A 12,647-nucleotide genomic window follows, 5' to 3' on the forward strand; every position below is an offset into this window, starting at 1 on the left:
GAATGTAATTTTATTACCCCATGTTGTATTTTCATTAAATGCATATCATTATCATCAGCTGCCTTTCCTTCCAGCTGCCTTTCCTTCCTTCCTTCCTTGCAAAAACACACTTAAGTTACAAATATTCAATATATGTGTATAATATACATTTTTGTATTGTATATTGCACTGTGTATGTATATCATAATGAGGCTGTAGATGTGTGTGTGTATTCATCATCAAATATCAATAGTCTTCTTGTTACAGAAATGGAGACTACTCTCCAGTTTTTCCCATTTATTGACCATGACAAAGCAGAATAGTGTTAGTTCACTTTCTCTGATCCTCATGTCTCACATCGCATCTGATTTGTTCAGAGCAGGGTGGGAGGGGTTTGTGAAGGACTGACCAGAGTTATATATACTGATCAATATTCGGATTCACATAAAACGGATGCATCCACACAGACCAGAGCTGAGAAATTACAAAACAAAAGTGAGTTTGTTCTACATTTCACCATTGTGTAAATATATAAATAAATCAGTGAATGTACAGTTTTATAGCAGAGACTGACTGTTTAAAGAAAAACACATTTATAATTTTTATCTTTATCATTTAACTAACTTAGCTCATTTTTATGGTTAAGAAGTTGTATTATTTATTGTTGTGCAGAGACATGTTTATTTTATCTCACCTTCAGATTAGATATGTGTGTTTTAGTCAAATCAAATCTTGATCTTTAATATTTCTCATTTAAATCATGATAGCCTAAGAGACAAAACAAAGGTGAACGTTTGTTTTTGAAGTGTGATGGTCTTCACTGGGTGTGTCTGTAAAAATGGTTTCTGCTTTAGTTCAACAGCAGTTTATCTATGTGACAGTGGTTTAGTTTTCATGTGGATGGTTTCTGTAAGACATGCTCACTGATAAAGACACACTTGCTCAGTGACGGCTGCTATCAATCCGCCAGAAGAGTGCCATTTGCTCATTCTAACTCTTAAAAATTAAACTTGTTATAAGTCTCCGAAGTGGCAACAGTGTCAAATAGTTTCAAGAAAAACACAGAATATCTCTAAATGGGCTAATTTTAATCAGCCCGAGCTCACCGAGGCTGCTCTCATTCATTTTCCGACTGTGGATGATTGACAGGTGCCATGTCCCGCCCTCGCCATTTACCGACTGTTTGGGCTAATTTCATTCAGCCCAGAACGATATCTATCGCTCTGATTCAGCCCACAGGCCGATCGCTTCTGACCAATCAGCAGCGGGCTGACGCAGGGTCAATGATTGACAGGCGTCATGTCCCGCCCCCTTGGTTGTTACTTGCTAATTTCATTTAGCCCAACACCGCTGTTTTCAGACCAATGACAGGAATCGGAGGAAAAGTTGTGTTGTTGTGGGAGGGAGAAGGCGCTAGCATCACAGGTAGCGTACTTTACTGCTGTTTGCTAACATGAACGAAAGTTTCTAAACTCACCAGGAGCACCATGAAAGGCAGTCGATATGAGCTATAAGCATATCGTCTTTTTTTTATTATTGATTGAGCATTATCGTCGTGTGTGTTTGACTTTGTGTGTGTTTGTGTGCGTGCGTGTGTGTGTGTGTGTGTGTGTGAGAGAGAGAGAGAGATTACTAGTTATTACTAGTTGAATGTTTAAAGCAGAAGTAGGCTAAGCGATCCGGTCGTTTTGGCTAATGCTGCGTTCCAGGCCGGCTTTTGAAACCGTAAATTACAGCTTCAAGTCACAACTATTATTATTCTCTTTTCCAGTGCTCTACTTGTATCCTACAACCTTTATCCAATGAGGAGAGAGAACAGCATAAAGGGGCGGCCCTCTCTGTGTGTGCAGCCAAGGGATGCGCATGAATGTGGTGACGTAGGGACGAGGGCGGGGACTGCTAACTCCATCGGCTCACAGGAAGTTAGCCAAAACGACCGGATCGCTTACTTCTGCTTTAAGTTTATTGATCTCAAGATGCATATTAAAGCAGAAGTAAGCGATCCGGTCGTTTTCGCTAATGCTGCGTTCGAGGCAGGCTTTTGAAATCGTAAATTACAGCTTCAAGTCACAACTTACGACTTTGTAGCATTTCAGGCAACCCACTCGTGTTTTTCCGACCTGTTTTACCTGTGAAAGTCACTATAACGGCCACTCGTAACTTCCGACCCGTGAAGTCGTACCAGATCGAACTGGTACGACTTCACAGGTCGGAAAAACACGAGTTACGAGTTTCCTTGAACGCACCATAACAGTCCTCGTCCCTACGTCGCCACATTCACGGCGTCCCTTGGCTGCACACACAGCCCTGCATGCCGTTCTCTCTCCTCATTGGATAAAAACTGTAGGATACGATAAATGTTTTCTCCTCGGCTCAGAGCAGAGCAGAGGGACTGACAGACCCGTGTTTCGGTCCAAACACTCTATACTATGTAAGTGATTGCTGTCGGAAGATATAACTATTTAAGACTTATATTAACACAAATATATCACTTACTTCTGCTTTAATTATTATCCCATCCCATTTCCATCCGAGCCCTGGAGCGGTTCGTTTGTAGTGAGAACGCAACCGACACATGTATCGGAACAAATCAGGGGTGGACTGGGACAAAAATTTGGCCCTGGACTTTTTGGTCCAGACCGGCCCACTATCTGCACGCAGATATTTTGCCAACTAGCACTGTTGATGTACATACAAACACACAAGCTCTTAATAACACCACTACTAAACGATATACAATATACAACAAAGTAGAGGAATAGTGTGGAATAAGTTAAGTTTGGACAAGATTACATGCACATAATGAGTCTGCATGCAATCAGAACTTTGGCTAGTTGGCTAAAGTATGGAAAACAATAGTACAATGATCCTAAAAATGGACAAACACTAATTTTATCTTAGAAAGACAGTACAGCTCAACATAATGTATAGACAATGAAGCATGACAAGAAATACTTGTAATTTGTGTACTGCATCATGAGTAATATGTATGCAGAATGATGTTTTACTGTAACAGTAGTTGTTGGAGCTATTTATTTATTTGTAGTATTTAGTGCTGTTTAGTTTATTATTTTGTTTAGTGAGTATTTAGTTTTGGTTATTCTCAGTCAATTTACTTGATTTCATTATGATTAGATTTCTATTAGTATTCTAGTTTATTATTTGTTTACTTTAGGTGTTTCTTGTTTATTATTTGTGTTTTGTTTCATTTGGGCACGGTAGGGGGGCACCTGAAGTTATATAGGTAGGCTGTCGGTAAGGGACCAGCATGCACCTGGGTGGGCAAATGGTTTTTTACCGGAGCGGGAGAGGCACAGGAATTTTCTTTGTTCTTTGTTTGCTCGCTGTTTGGTTAAATAAACCACGTTTTTTGTTGAAACTGGACATTTGTTTGGACATTATGTTTTTCCCATCCGCGTACACCACAACCCATGGTGCAACAGTGGCCCTTTGATTAGTATAATTTGAAGTTTGATTTGATACTTTTATTTGTTTGACAATCGGCTGCTACAGTAGTTAATAAGTGTTTTATTAATTTTAACTGTATAATGTTAAACTGTTGAAAGGACAATAAACCATAAACACTGACTGAAAAAAATTTGGAAAGAATACATTTTTGTTAAGTTGTTAGCTCAATGTCCTTCATGACCAAATTTGAGTGAGGGCACTTTAATAAAAGCAACTAATCAATTAATCAGGATAGTATATGAATATAGTTATTGTTTTCCAATACTAAATCTGTTTTCCAACTAGATTTAGCTGTAACACACCACACCATCAGAGTTATTAGCTATAGCTATTTATTATGTCAAGTAACGTTCATAGCAACCGTTCTGGACCATTTACATTATTTTAATGAATGTTTACAACACCATTCTGGAAAGCACATACCTGCTAAACACGGTATCACTACCTCCTTCACATGGTGGAGAGTCTTCTCAACACTTATTTTTTTCAGCCTCCTGCACCATAAGGGCACTGGTAATGGGAGCCTCACTCCCTTCAGACTCACGTGAAGGACCTGCTGCTGCAGCTGCATCGGTGCTTCTAGCTCCAGCCAGGCCACGCGGCCCCTGCAGCAAACATCTGCGTAATTGTCCTTTCAGCAGTCTGTGCTGCTAGAGCTTTTCTTTTTCTGTTACTTTCCTCCATTTTTCCGCGCCGCCTTTGCGTTTTTTTTTAACTTTTCTTTTCCGTTTTCGTGCGCTGGTGTTTTTGTTTTTTTCTCTCTCTCGCTCTCTCTCTCATCATGACTCCTCATCATTAAAAGTGATTGGACGAGGGGGGGTCTAGAACATGTGTGGGTGGGACTCCTGGGCCTCTGTAGCCTCTCATAGGGCCATTGGGCCAGGTAGACAAGCCATTAGGCCAATCGTCACCTCTCTGCTGTGTCTGCAGCTGAGCACTGTGGGCCGAGCCGATGCATGTCTCTCTCCCTGGGCCGGGAGAGTTACAACAGGCAAGGCATGGCGAAAAAAAAAGTTAAATAAATTAATAAATAAAAAACGGCCGCCTATCGGCCCATTAGTGACCGGCCCACCGGGAAAACTCCCGGTACTCCCTATGGCCAATCCACCCCTGGAACAAATTGACTGGTTACCTGGCAACCGGAGGAGGAGGACCACGGGCAACTGCCCCAAAAACATAATGGAGCATCAGCAGCGTGTCGTCTTGGCCTTAAAACAGGAAAGCCGGTGGCCAAAAGAAAAGAAAGACGCAAACTCAAGCCATGAGTCCACCAGCCTTTCCAAGCTGACCCGCGGCGATCAGCACCGGGCAGAGCTCCGCAAACAACCCCTATAACTAGTCATGCTACGGTGCCCGTTTACTAGAAGAAAAAAAGAGTCAAACTGTAGGGTGTGTTAGAGCAGTGGTTCTCAACCTTTTTGAGTCGCGACCCCCAATTTCACATGCACTGCTGTCCGCGACCCCCCGCCCCAACACACAAACACACACACGCCAGTGTGAACGCATGATGGATAAAGCGCAGCGCTGTCCGCGGTGGGGTTTTTTTTTTGCCTTTTTAGTTCTTGATCCCTGCACTGAAAAAAATAATTGGCTGCTGTAGTTTTGTCTCCATGGCCAATATTCCGACCTGGAGGTTTTCATCAGGGCAAAAGAACAAAACAAAGCGACGGAGTTTAAATAGATGCGGGTGGCGAGTTGATGCGGTGTCCACACACCCGGGCTGGTTTATGTGACATGCGAGGACCTGTCGGCGCAGGAGCGAGTGGAGCGTGGATGCAAGCCAATCTCCTTCAACCATGCACGGAAAAGGGGAATGACAAGAAAAGTTTTTCTAATTTATTAAGAAACAATGCCCAGGTCAGCAATGCATGCCAAGAAACATGTCGTTCATTCGCCCCCTCCAGCCACATCAACTGGGGTCGGGAGGGACCCCAAGGTTGAGAATGGCTGTGTTAGAGGACAATTCATCTGACATAACTATGACACCTGAAACTGAAAACACAGCTTGACCAACACAACCTGACCACCCCCCTCCCTGTCTCTCTCTCTCTCTCTCTCTCTGTCTCTCTCTCTCTCACGGGCAGTGACACGCTCTGTCATTCATTCACGTGTCAGCACTGAGACAGCGGACAGCACGCTTGGTCACTAGCTAATAATAATAATAATAATAAATAATAATGTAGCCTATTAGACTACATTTGTAGCTATAGCACATTATAGGCATACTTCAAGGTCTCGCCCCAGCCATAAACCAGTCAGCTTGGGCATTTTTTTTAATTGAACTTCAACTAAATAGGCTACTCGTCTGCCCAAATATTAATAAGAAATTGAACCTCCTCACTACTGCAAGTCAGCCCGCGGTTCATTGTTGCCATTGTTGCTGATCAGCTGATGGGGTGTTGTTAGGGCCGTTGCTATGGCGCTGTTCCACAGCGCAAAGCGCTGTACCGCTTTAGAATCATGCAATGTGAACACAAACGGCCCAGAAAAAAGAACGCAACAGTTGTATCGGTTTAGTTGCTGAATCGGAACAACTGCAGGTGTGAAAACGCCCTTAAATAACGGCAATCACTTACATAGAGTGTTTGGTCCGAAACATGGGTCTGTCAGTCACTCTGCTCTGCTGTAAGCCGAGGAGAAAACGTCTTGTATACTTCCTTGTATCCTACAAGTTTTATCCAATGAGGAGAGAGAACGTCATGAAGGGCTGTGTGTGCAGCCAAGGGATGCGCGTGAATGTGGTGACGTAGGGACGAGGACCAATAGATCCATGACGAGGGCGGGGGCTGCTAACTCCATTGGCTGACAAAAAAAAAACGACCGGATCACTTACTTCTGCTTTAATGTGAGAGTCTGAAAGGGTTCCAGATGCTGGAATAGGAGTGAGACAGCTCTTATCCCCCTTTCACATTACCTTGACAACACACAACATTGTTGACAAAACACACAAAAAACGAATTCTCACTTGCATTTTTTACTCATAAGAAAACATTTCAAATATTCAAAAGAATTCACCTGCAGTTAAATCTTCAGGATGTTTGCCAAAATAACTTTGGTGTTAGATGGATTTTTATAAAAAGATTAACTGCTTTTATATTCTCCTGATCAAATTGTTTTTATAAGCAGTTTGAATAGTGTCATGTTAAATACCACATTTGTCTGAATGGCTTTGTCTTGTGTCTGTTTACTTGAGCAGGTGATGAGATGGAGGAGGAGAAACATGATGACACAGGAGGAGGTGGAAGAGGGAAGCCTGAAATAAAACCTGTGAAATCATCTGTAATGGATGACAAAGGTAATTTGATAATTCATTTATTAACTATTGTGACCGAACCATTCAAAGAACGTGAGAATCACTTCTATTTTTTTTTTTTTTTTTTAATTTTCAACAAAAGTAGTTTCATTGTTATCTCTGATATAACGTAGAGGTTTTTTTCTTTGTGTTTCAGTGATTCCCAGTCTCACACTTGTGTTATTTGGTGACACGAATTCTATTGAGGTCGGAACAAATAACATGTTACTTGACCACAATGAACAAACACATGAGGAGCAGTTTTCATCCAGTCTGTATGATCTGTGTGGTCGACACATCTCCATCATCAACATGCTTGGTCAACAAGACACTGACAAACTCCCTTTAAATCAGGGAATTCATGCCTTTCTCCTGCTCTTACCAAATGATCAGCTCAGCAGCCAATACAGTTCAGGAGTTCAGTGGTTAGAGAAAACGTTTGGCAAAGAATCACTTGATTATTTAATGACAGTTGTGACTCATGAGTCAGATGACACTGCACTGACAGACCTGAAAGACTTCAGAGGTTTTGATGAAAAAAGATTCCACACATGTAAAAAAACTATGAAAGACGGAAATGAAATAATAGCACTGATAGAAAAAATAGATGCGATGGTCTCTGAAAATGATCCACACAGTGGACTGACATGTGGAGAGAAAGAAGAGCTGGAGCACAAAACCCATGAAGAAGAGAAGAGTGATTCTACGGTGATTCATCCAAACCAAACACGTGAGATTAGAAACTTCTGATGACATTTTACCAATATCAAAATATATCATACCACTTAGAGAGGAATTATATTTATACAGGAAATAAACATTTACCAATATTTATTATTTGTACACAATCTGTTTTTTTTTAACATTGTGCTGCAGCTAAAGAGAAGGAGCTGAACACAGATGAAAATAAGATCAAGGTTAGAAGTTTGTTTAAATTTTCACCTTCTTTATCTCCACAGTTGTAGTGAACAAAGTCTCATTAAATCTCTATTAAATTATATTCTCTATTAAATAAAACTTGTTTTCTTAGAGAGAACCAGTGATTGAACCTGGTGATAATGAACAGCCAGAGGAGCAGGATGACAGCACAGCAACTGAAAAAGGACTTAAAGTCGTGCCTGAAACATCATCTGCAGCCAGTGAGAAAGGTGACGTTTTAATGAAAATGTCATTGTACAGTAACAGACTATTTTGATTAAATTATTTCAATTCTATGCCATAAACAGAACTTTACTTTGGAACTATAGTTTGTTTTTTCAAAAGTAAATTGCTGTTCTGATGGAAAGATAAACCTCTGAATATACTGTACATGAAGCAAACATTTGAACAGATAGATTGTTTTAGTGGGCGAGTTTAAAAGTGTCTGAAACCTTTTTTCTGGTGACCTCATACACAGAAACTCACAGCTCTACTAACCTGCCAGTGGCCCAGGCCAGCTCCGCTAACCAGGAGTGTGCTACTCCCAATACAGAACAGGTAATGTAGCGACTATGACTGACTAACTCACACAACCACATGTCAACAAACCCAAACTATCTCTTTAATTTGGGGGTTTGTGTCTGTGCATTGATGATGATCCAGTGATCTTTGATCGATGGACAAAGTGAACTTGACATGATACTTAAAGCAGAAGTAAGCTGAATTTTTGTGTTAATATAAGTCTTAAATAGTTATATCTTCCGACGGCAATCACTTACATAGAGTGTTTGGTCCGAAACACGGGTCTGTCAGTCACTCTGCTCTGCTGTAAGCCGAGGAGAAAACTTCTTCTTCACCAGGTGAATTGAAGATTAAAGCAGAAGTAAGCGATCCGGTCGTTTTGGCTAATGCTGTGTTCCAGGCAGGCTTTTGAAACCGCAAGTTACTGCTTCAAGTCACGACTTACGACTTTGTAGCGTTCCAGGCAACCCACTCGTGTTTTTCCGACCTGTTTTACCTGTGAAAGGGCACTATAACGGCCACTCGTAACTTTCGACCCGTGAACTCGTACCAGATCGAACTGGTACGAGTTCACAGGTCGGAAAAACACGAGTTACGAGTTGCCTTGAACACACCATAACTTCTTGTCAGCCGATGGAGTTAGCAGCCCCCGCCCTCGTCATCTCAAGGGGTTTTATCCAAATAAACAAATTTCAAATGTCATGGATCTATTGGTCCTCGTCCCTACGTCGCCACATTCACGCACATCCCTTGGCTGCACACACAACCCTTCATGCCATTCTCTCTCCTCATTCGATAAAACTTGTAGGATACAAGAAAAGTTTTCTCCTCGGCTTACAGCAGAGCAGAGTGACTGACAGACCCGTATTTCAGACCAAACACTCTATGTAAGTGATTGCTGTCGGAAGATATAACTATTTAAGACTTATATTAACCATAGACTGTAAAAATAATGGACGTAGCACCCGTGACGTCACCCATTGGTTTTGGGGAGTCGTTTTTGTGACTCAAATATGGCGGCCTGAACAGCGCCATGTTGGATTGGACGGCCGAGAACCCGCCCACTGGCCTCGAAGCAGCTGTCCACGGAGCTGCTCGGACCTGTCACTCAACGTTTCCGCGCCCTAATTGGCCAGAATTTTAACCTAATAGCAGTAAAACGGTAGAGTTTAAAAAAAATTCACCCCCCTCAGAGTGTGTGCGGGGGTAGAAACTATCGATTGAGACAAAAAAACGTTCTGACACCAGGCTTTTAACATGTTTACTGAGGATGTAAAGTCTGCGATTTTAACATGGGGGTCTATGGGGAATGCTCCCTTCTGACACCAGCCCCCAGAGGAAGCCGGGGGGATTGCAGTTTTTTGAACGCGGAAGTGAGCTTCACTTCTCAGACCGACAACTGCCCCCTTGATATTAACACAAAAATATCGCTTACTTCTGCTTTAAATGAAAACACTTTTTATCTCAGTTTGACCAAGTGAATGAAGTTGATAAACCTGAAAACTCAGAGAAGAAAAACAACAACACAAGAGAAGAGTCTGCAACCAGGGAGAAAGGCAACTCCTTAATGAAAACTACAGAAGAGACCGACACATGTAAGACACAGGTCCTACATCTCACACTAGTTTATTTTGTTGTTTCAACACAACATCTGGATTAGCTTCTTCGGAAATAAAATGTACAAATTGTACATTTATATCTTATGGGTTTATTGTGGCAGATTGTTTTTGAGACACTGATGTGCATACATCTATAATTTGCCTAATACATACACCATTTACTTGATAAAGAATTGGTCATATACTCAACTTTTTAATGAAAACTACAGAAGAGACTGAGACATGTAAGACACAGGTCCAACATCTCACACTAGTTTATTTTATAGTTTGAACACATCTGGAGTAAACTGCTTCAGCAATTAAATGTTGATTTATATCTTATGGGTTTATTGTAGCAGATTATTCTTGAGACAGTAACGTGGATGCATCAGTAAATTGCTTAAATAAACAATAAGCCATATAATTGTTGCAGTTTAAATAGTTTAACAGTTTAAATAGTAATCAGTGGTTGTGCAGAAATGGTTTCTCTCATATACAGTATGCTTGTTGTCACTTTATCCTGTAGTGGATCAGCTGGAGGAGAGAGCAGCTGTAACAGAGGAACAGGTGAGATATGTAATCGTCTGTAGTCACAGCAACATTTCTTTTTTAATTGTTTTTATGTGGTCAAGTCAAACAAACATTTGAAACTTCAGCTGAAGGACACACATACACACACAATATAAAATAGGCTGTTGTTTGGTTACTGAGTTTGTGGCCCATGTGAAGAAGCCATCATTCCCTGCTCTAATTTTAGCAGTCTGCTCCTTGTTCCCAAAACAAAACAGAATGTTTTAGAAAGTTTTGTCTTACAAAACCAACAGAAGTAACTTGGATGGAATTACAACCCACCCAACACCTTTTGAGTGGTCCTAGAGAAAACCAGCCAAAAGTCTCATTTACCTCAAGTGTAACCAATATCGTTTGTATTGGCCCAATGCTACGTTTCCACTGCATGATACCAGCTCGACTCAACTCTATTCGCCCTTTTTGCGTTTCCATTATAAGTACCTGGAATCTGATACCTGGGACTACTTGGTACCACCTCAACCGAGGTTCCAAATCAGGTAAAGGTGACGTGCAAACACTGCAGACCACTGACTCGTTGAGAATAGTCACTATTCTGTCAGCAACACTGGATCTTTTTTACTCAAATGTTAAAGACGCCTACAAATTCTCTACCCTGCCGCCCCTCGGTCCCCTCCTACACCCCTGTTGTGAAAAGAATGCCTGTCACCACAAAAACTGTCAAAGGCTGGTCTCATGATTCAACAGAATCTCTGCATTTCTGTCTAGAAATAAAAGATTGGAACGTTTTCTCTGAGTCGGTCGGTGATGACATTGATGGTCTCTTACGTGTGGTATGTTGCTGCTGTAATAATGTCCTGATAAAGGATACATGGTTACTTTTATTGACATATGAATAGTGAAAAACATACATACCGGTATGATAAAAAATTTCTAAAGATCTGAACCATTGTTGTGGTCTTGTATGGCGTGGAGTTATTGCACGTCAGGATCATCATGCAAGGCCGGGAGTTTGTCAGTAGTAGCTAATTTAGTGACTTAAAGGCACATTGTGTAAGTTCTCCTGTTGTCTATTCACGAAAATCGTTTTTCATTTATCAGTAATCCTCCCCATCAACAAACTGAAGTGTTCCTTTCAGCTCTGAATTTGCCGTTCATATCATTCATATCTACATGGAGCGGGTTAGCTTTTTTGACGCTCGTCACGTGACTGGTGTCAAAGTTCGATCGCGCTGGTCATTGGGGAGCCGAAATACAAAAAAAAGGGGAAAAAAAGGCAGCCGACTGATATCTCTATTCTGACAGGCTGCCGCCGGTTGCCGCTTCACCGCGTCATAGCTCATTACCCTAAAGTTAAACCTGGCTCAACTTTTCATCTGGTGACACTTTGGACGCTTTGGAAGCTTTGGACGCTCTGGAAGCGCGGCGACGCCTGTTGACGCTTTGGACGCTCGGTGTCGCCGGGCGCTCATTGAAAATGAATTGACTTCCGGCGTTTTTGATGCTTTGGAAGCTTTTGGTGTGAACGCACAGTTAGTCAGGATGCTCCTCCAACTGGCAGCATCAGCTGTATTACAGTAGTGACTGTGGAGCTTCCTACTGTACATGCCCCCTGCTTTTAGTTGAGCCCTGAATCTTTATTATTAAATTAAAAAAAAAAAAAAAGCTACGAGTATGCATCATTTGGTCAATGTGGGGATGAAGGTGGGCCTCGAACATTTTTTAGATTCTCAAGTGGGCCCTGAGTTAGAAAAGTTTGGGAACCCCTGACATAGAGTAATTCTTACACAATATACCTTTAAACTTAATTTTCAAAATCAGCACAATCACACTTATTGTAGTATTTTTGATCTTTTTTCCCCAGTGTGATCTAATGATTGACTCTGGTGTTAGTGGACAATCAGAGGAGAAACATGGCAACACAACAATGGAGGGAGGACCTGAAAGTAAATCTCTACCATCAACCACTGAGGAAAAAGGTAACATGTTCAAATAATTTAACTTACAACTAATGCAATCAAATTATAAATGACTAAGCTTTTAATATTCAAGAAAATTAAGAGAGAACATTAAGTTGAAAAATCGCTTTTTGTCCTGTAGGTACCTTACAAAAGGATAAGATTGGGGACAAGGATGAAGTAAGAAACTGCAAATTTATTTTCACAGCATTTGAGTACAATTTATTTCTCTCCCACTGGTTGACAACATTTTTATTCATTATGTACAGCCATCAGTGAAGATATCTAAAGAGTTGCTGAAGAGTCTGCTTCAGAGACTTCATCTTCCAGACAAACATCAACAGAAGTTGTCACCAGCAGATTTTCTTAAAATAGGTCGACCAG

At 41.2% G+C, this 12,647-nt stretch overlaps 1 long non-coding RNA gene across 1 annotated transcript; it reads left to right on the forward strand.

Annotated features, from left to right (window-relative positions):
• The first annotated feature begins 448 nt into the window (after positions 1 to 448).
• On the forward strand, positions 449 to 7,391 carry LOC146960606 (uncharacterized). Its single transcript, XR_015035407.1, has 3 exons — positions 449 to 474; positions 6,644 to 6,742; positions 6,897 to 7,391. It is a non-coding gene; the product is annotated as an uncharacterized LOC146960606 (long non-coding RNA).
• The last annotated feature ends 5,256 nt before the right edge of the window (positions 7,392 to 12,647 follow it).

The sequence above is a fragment of the Trachurus japonicus genome, unplaced genomic scaffold (genome assembly GCF_045865225.1).
Source record: "Trachurus japonicus isolate A0001 unplaced genomic scaffold, Traja_1.0 AP030183.1".
NCBI classification, from domain to species: domain Eukaryota; kingdom Metazoa; phylum Chordata; class Actinopteri; order Carangiformes; family Carangidae; genus Trachurus; species Trachurus japonicus.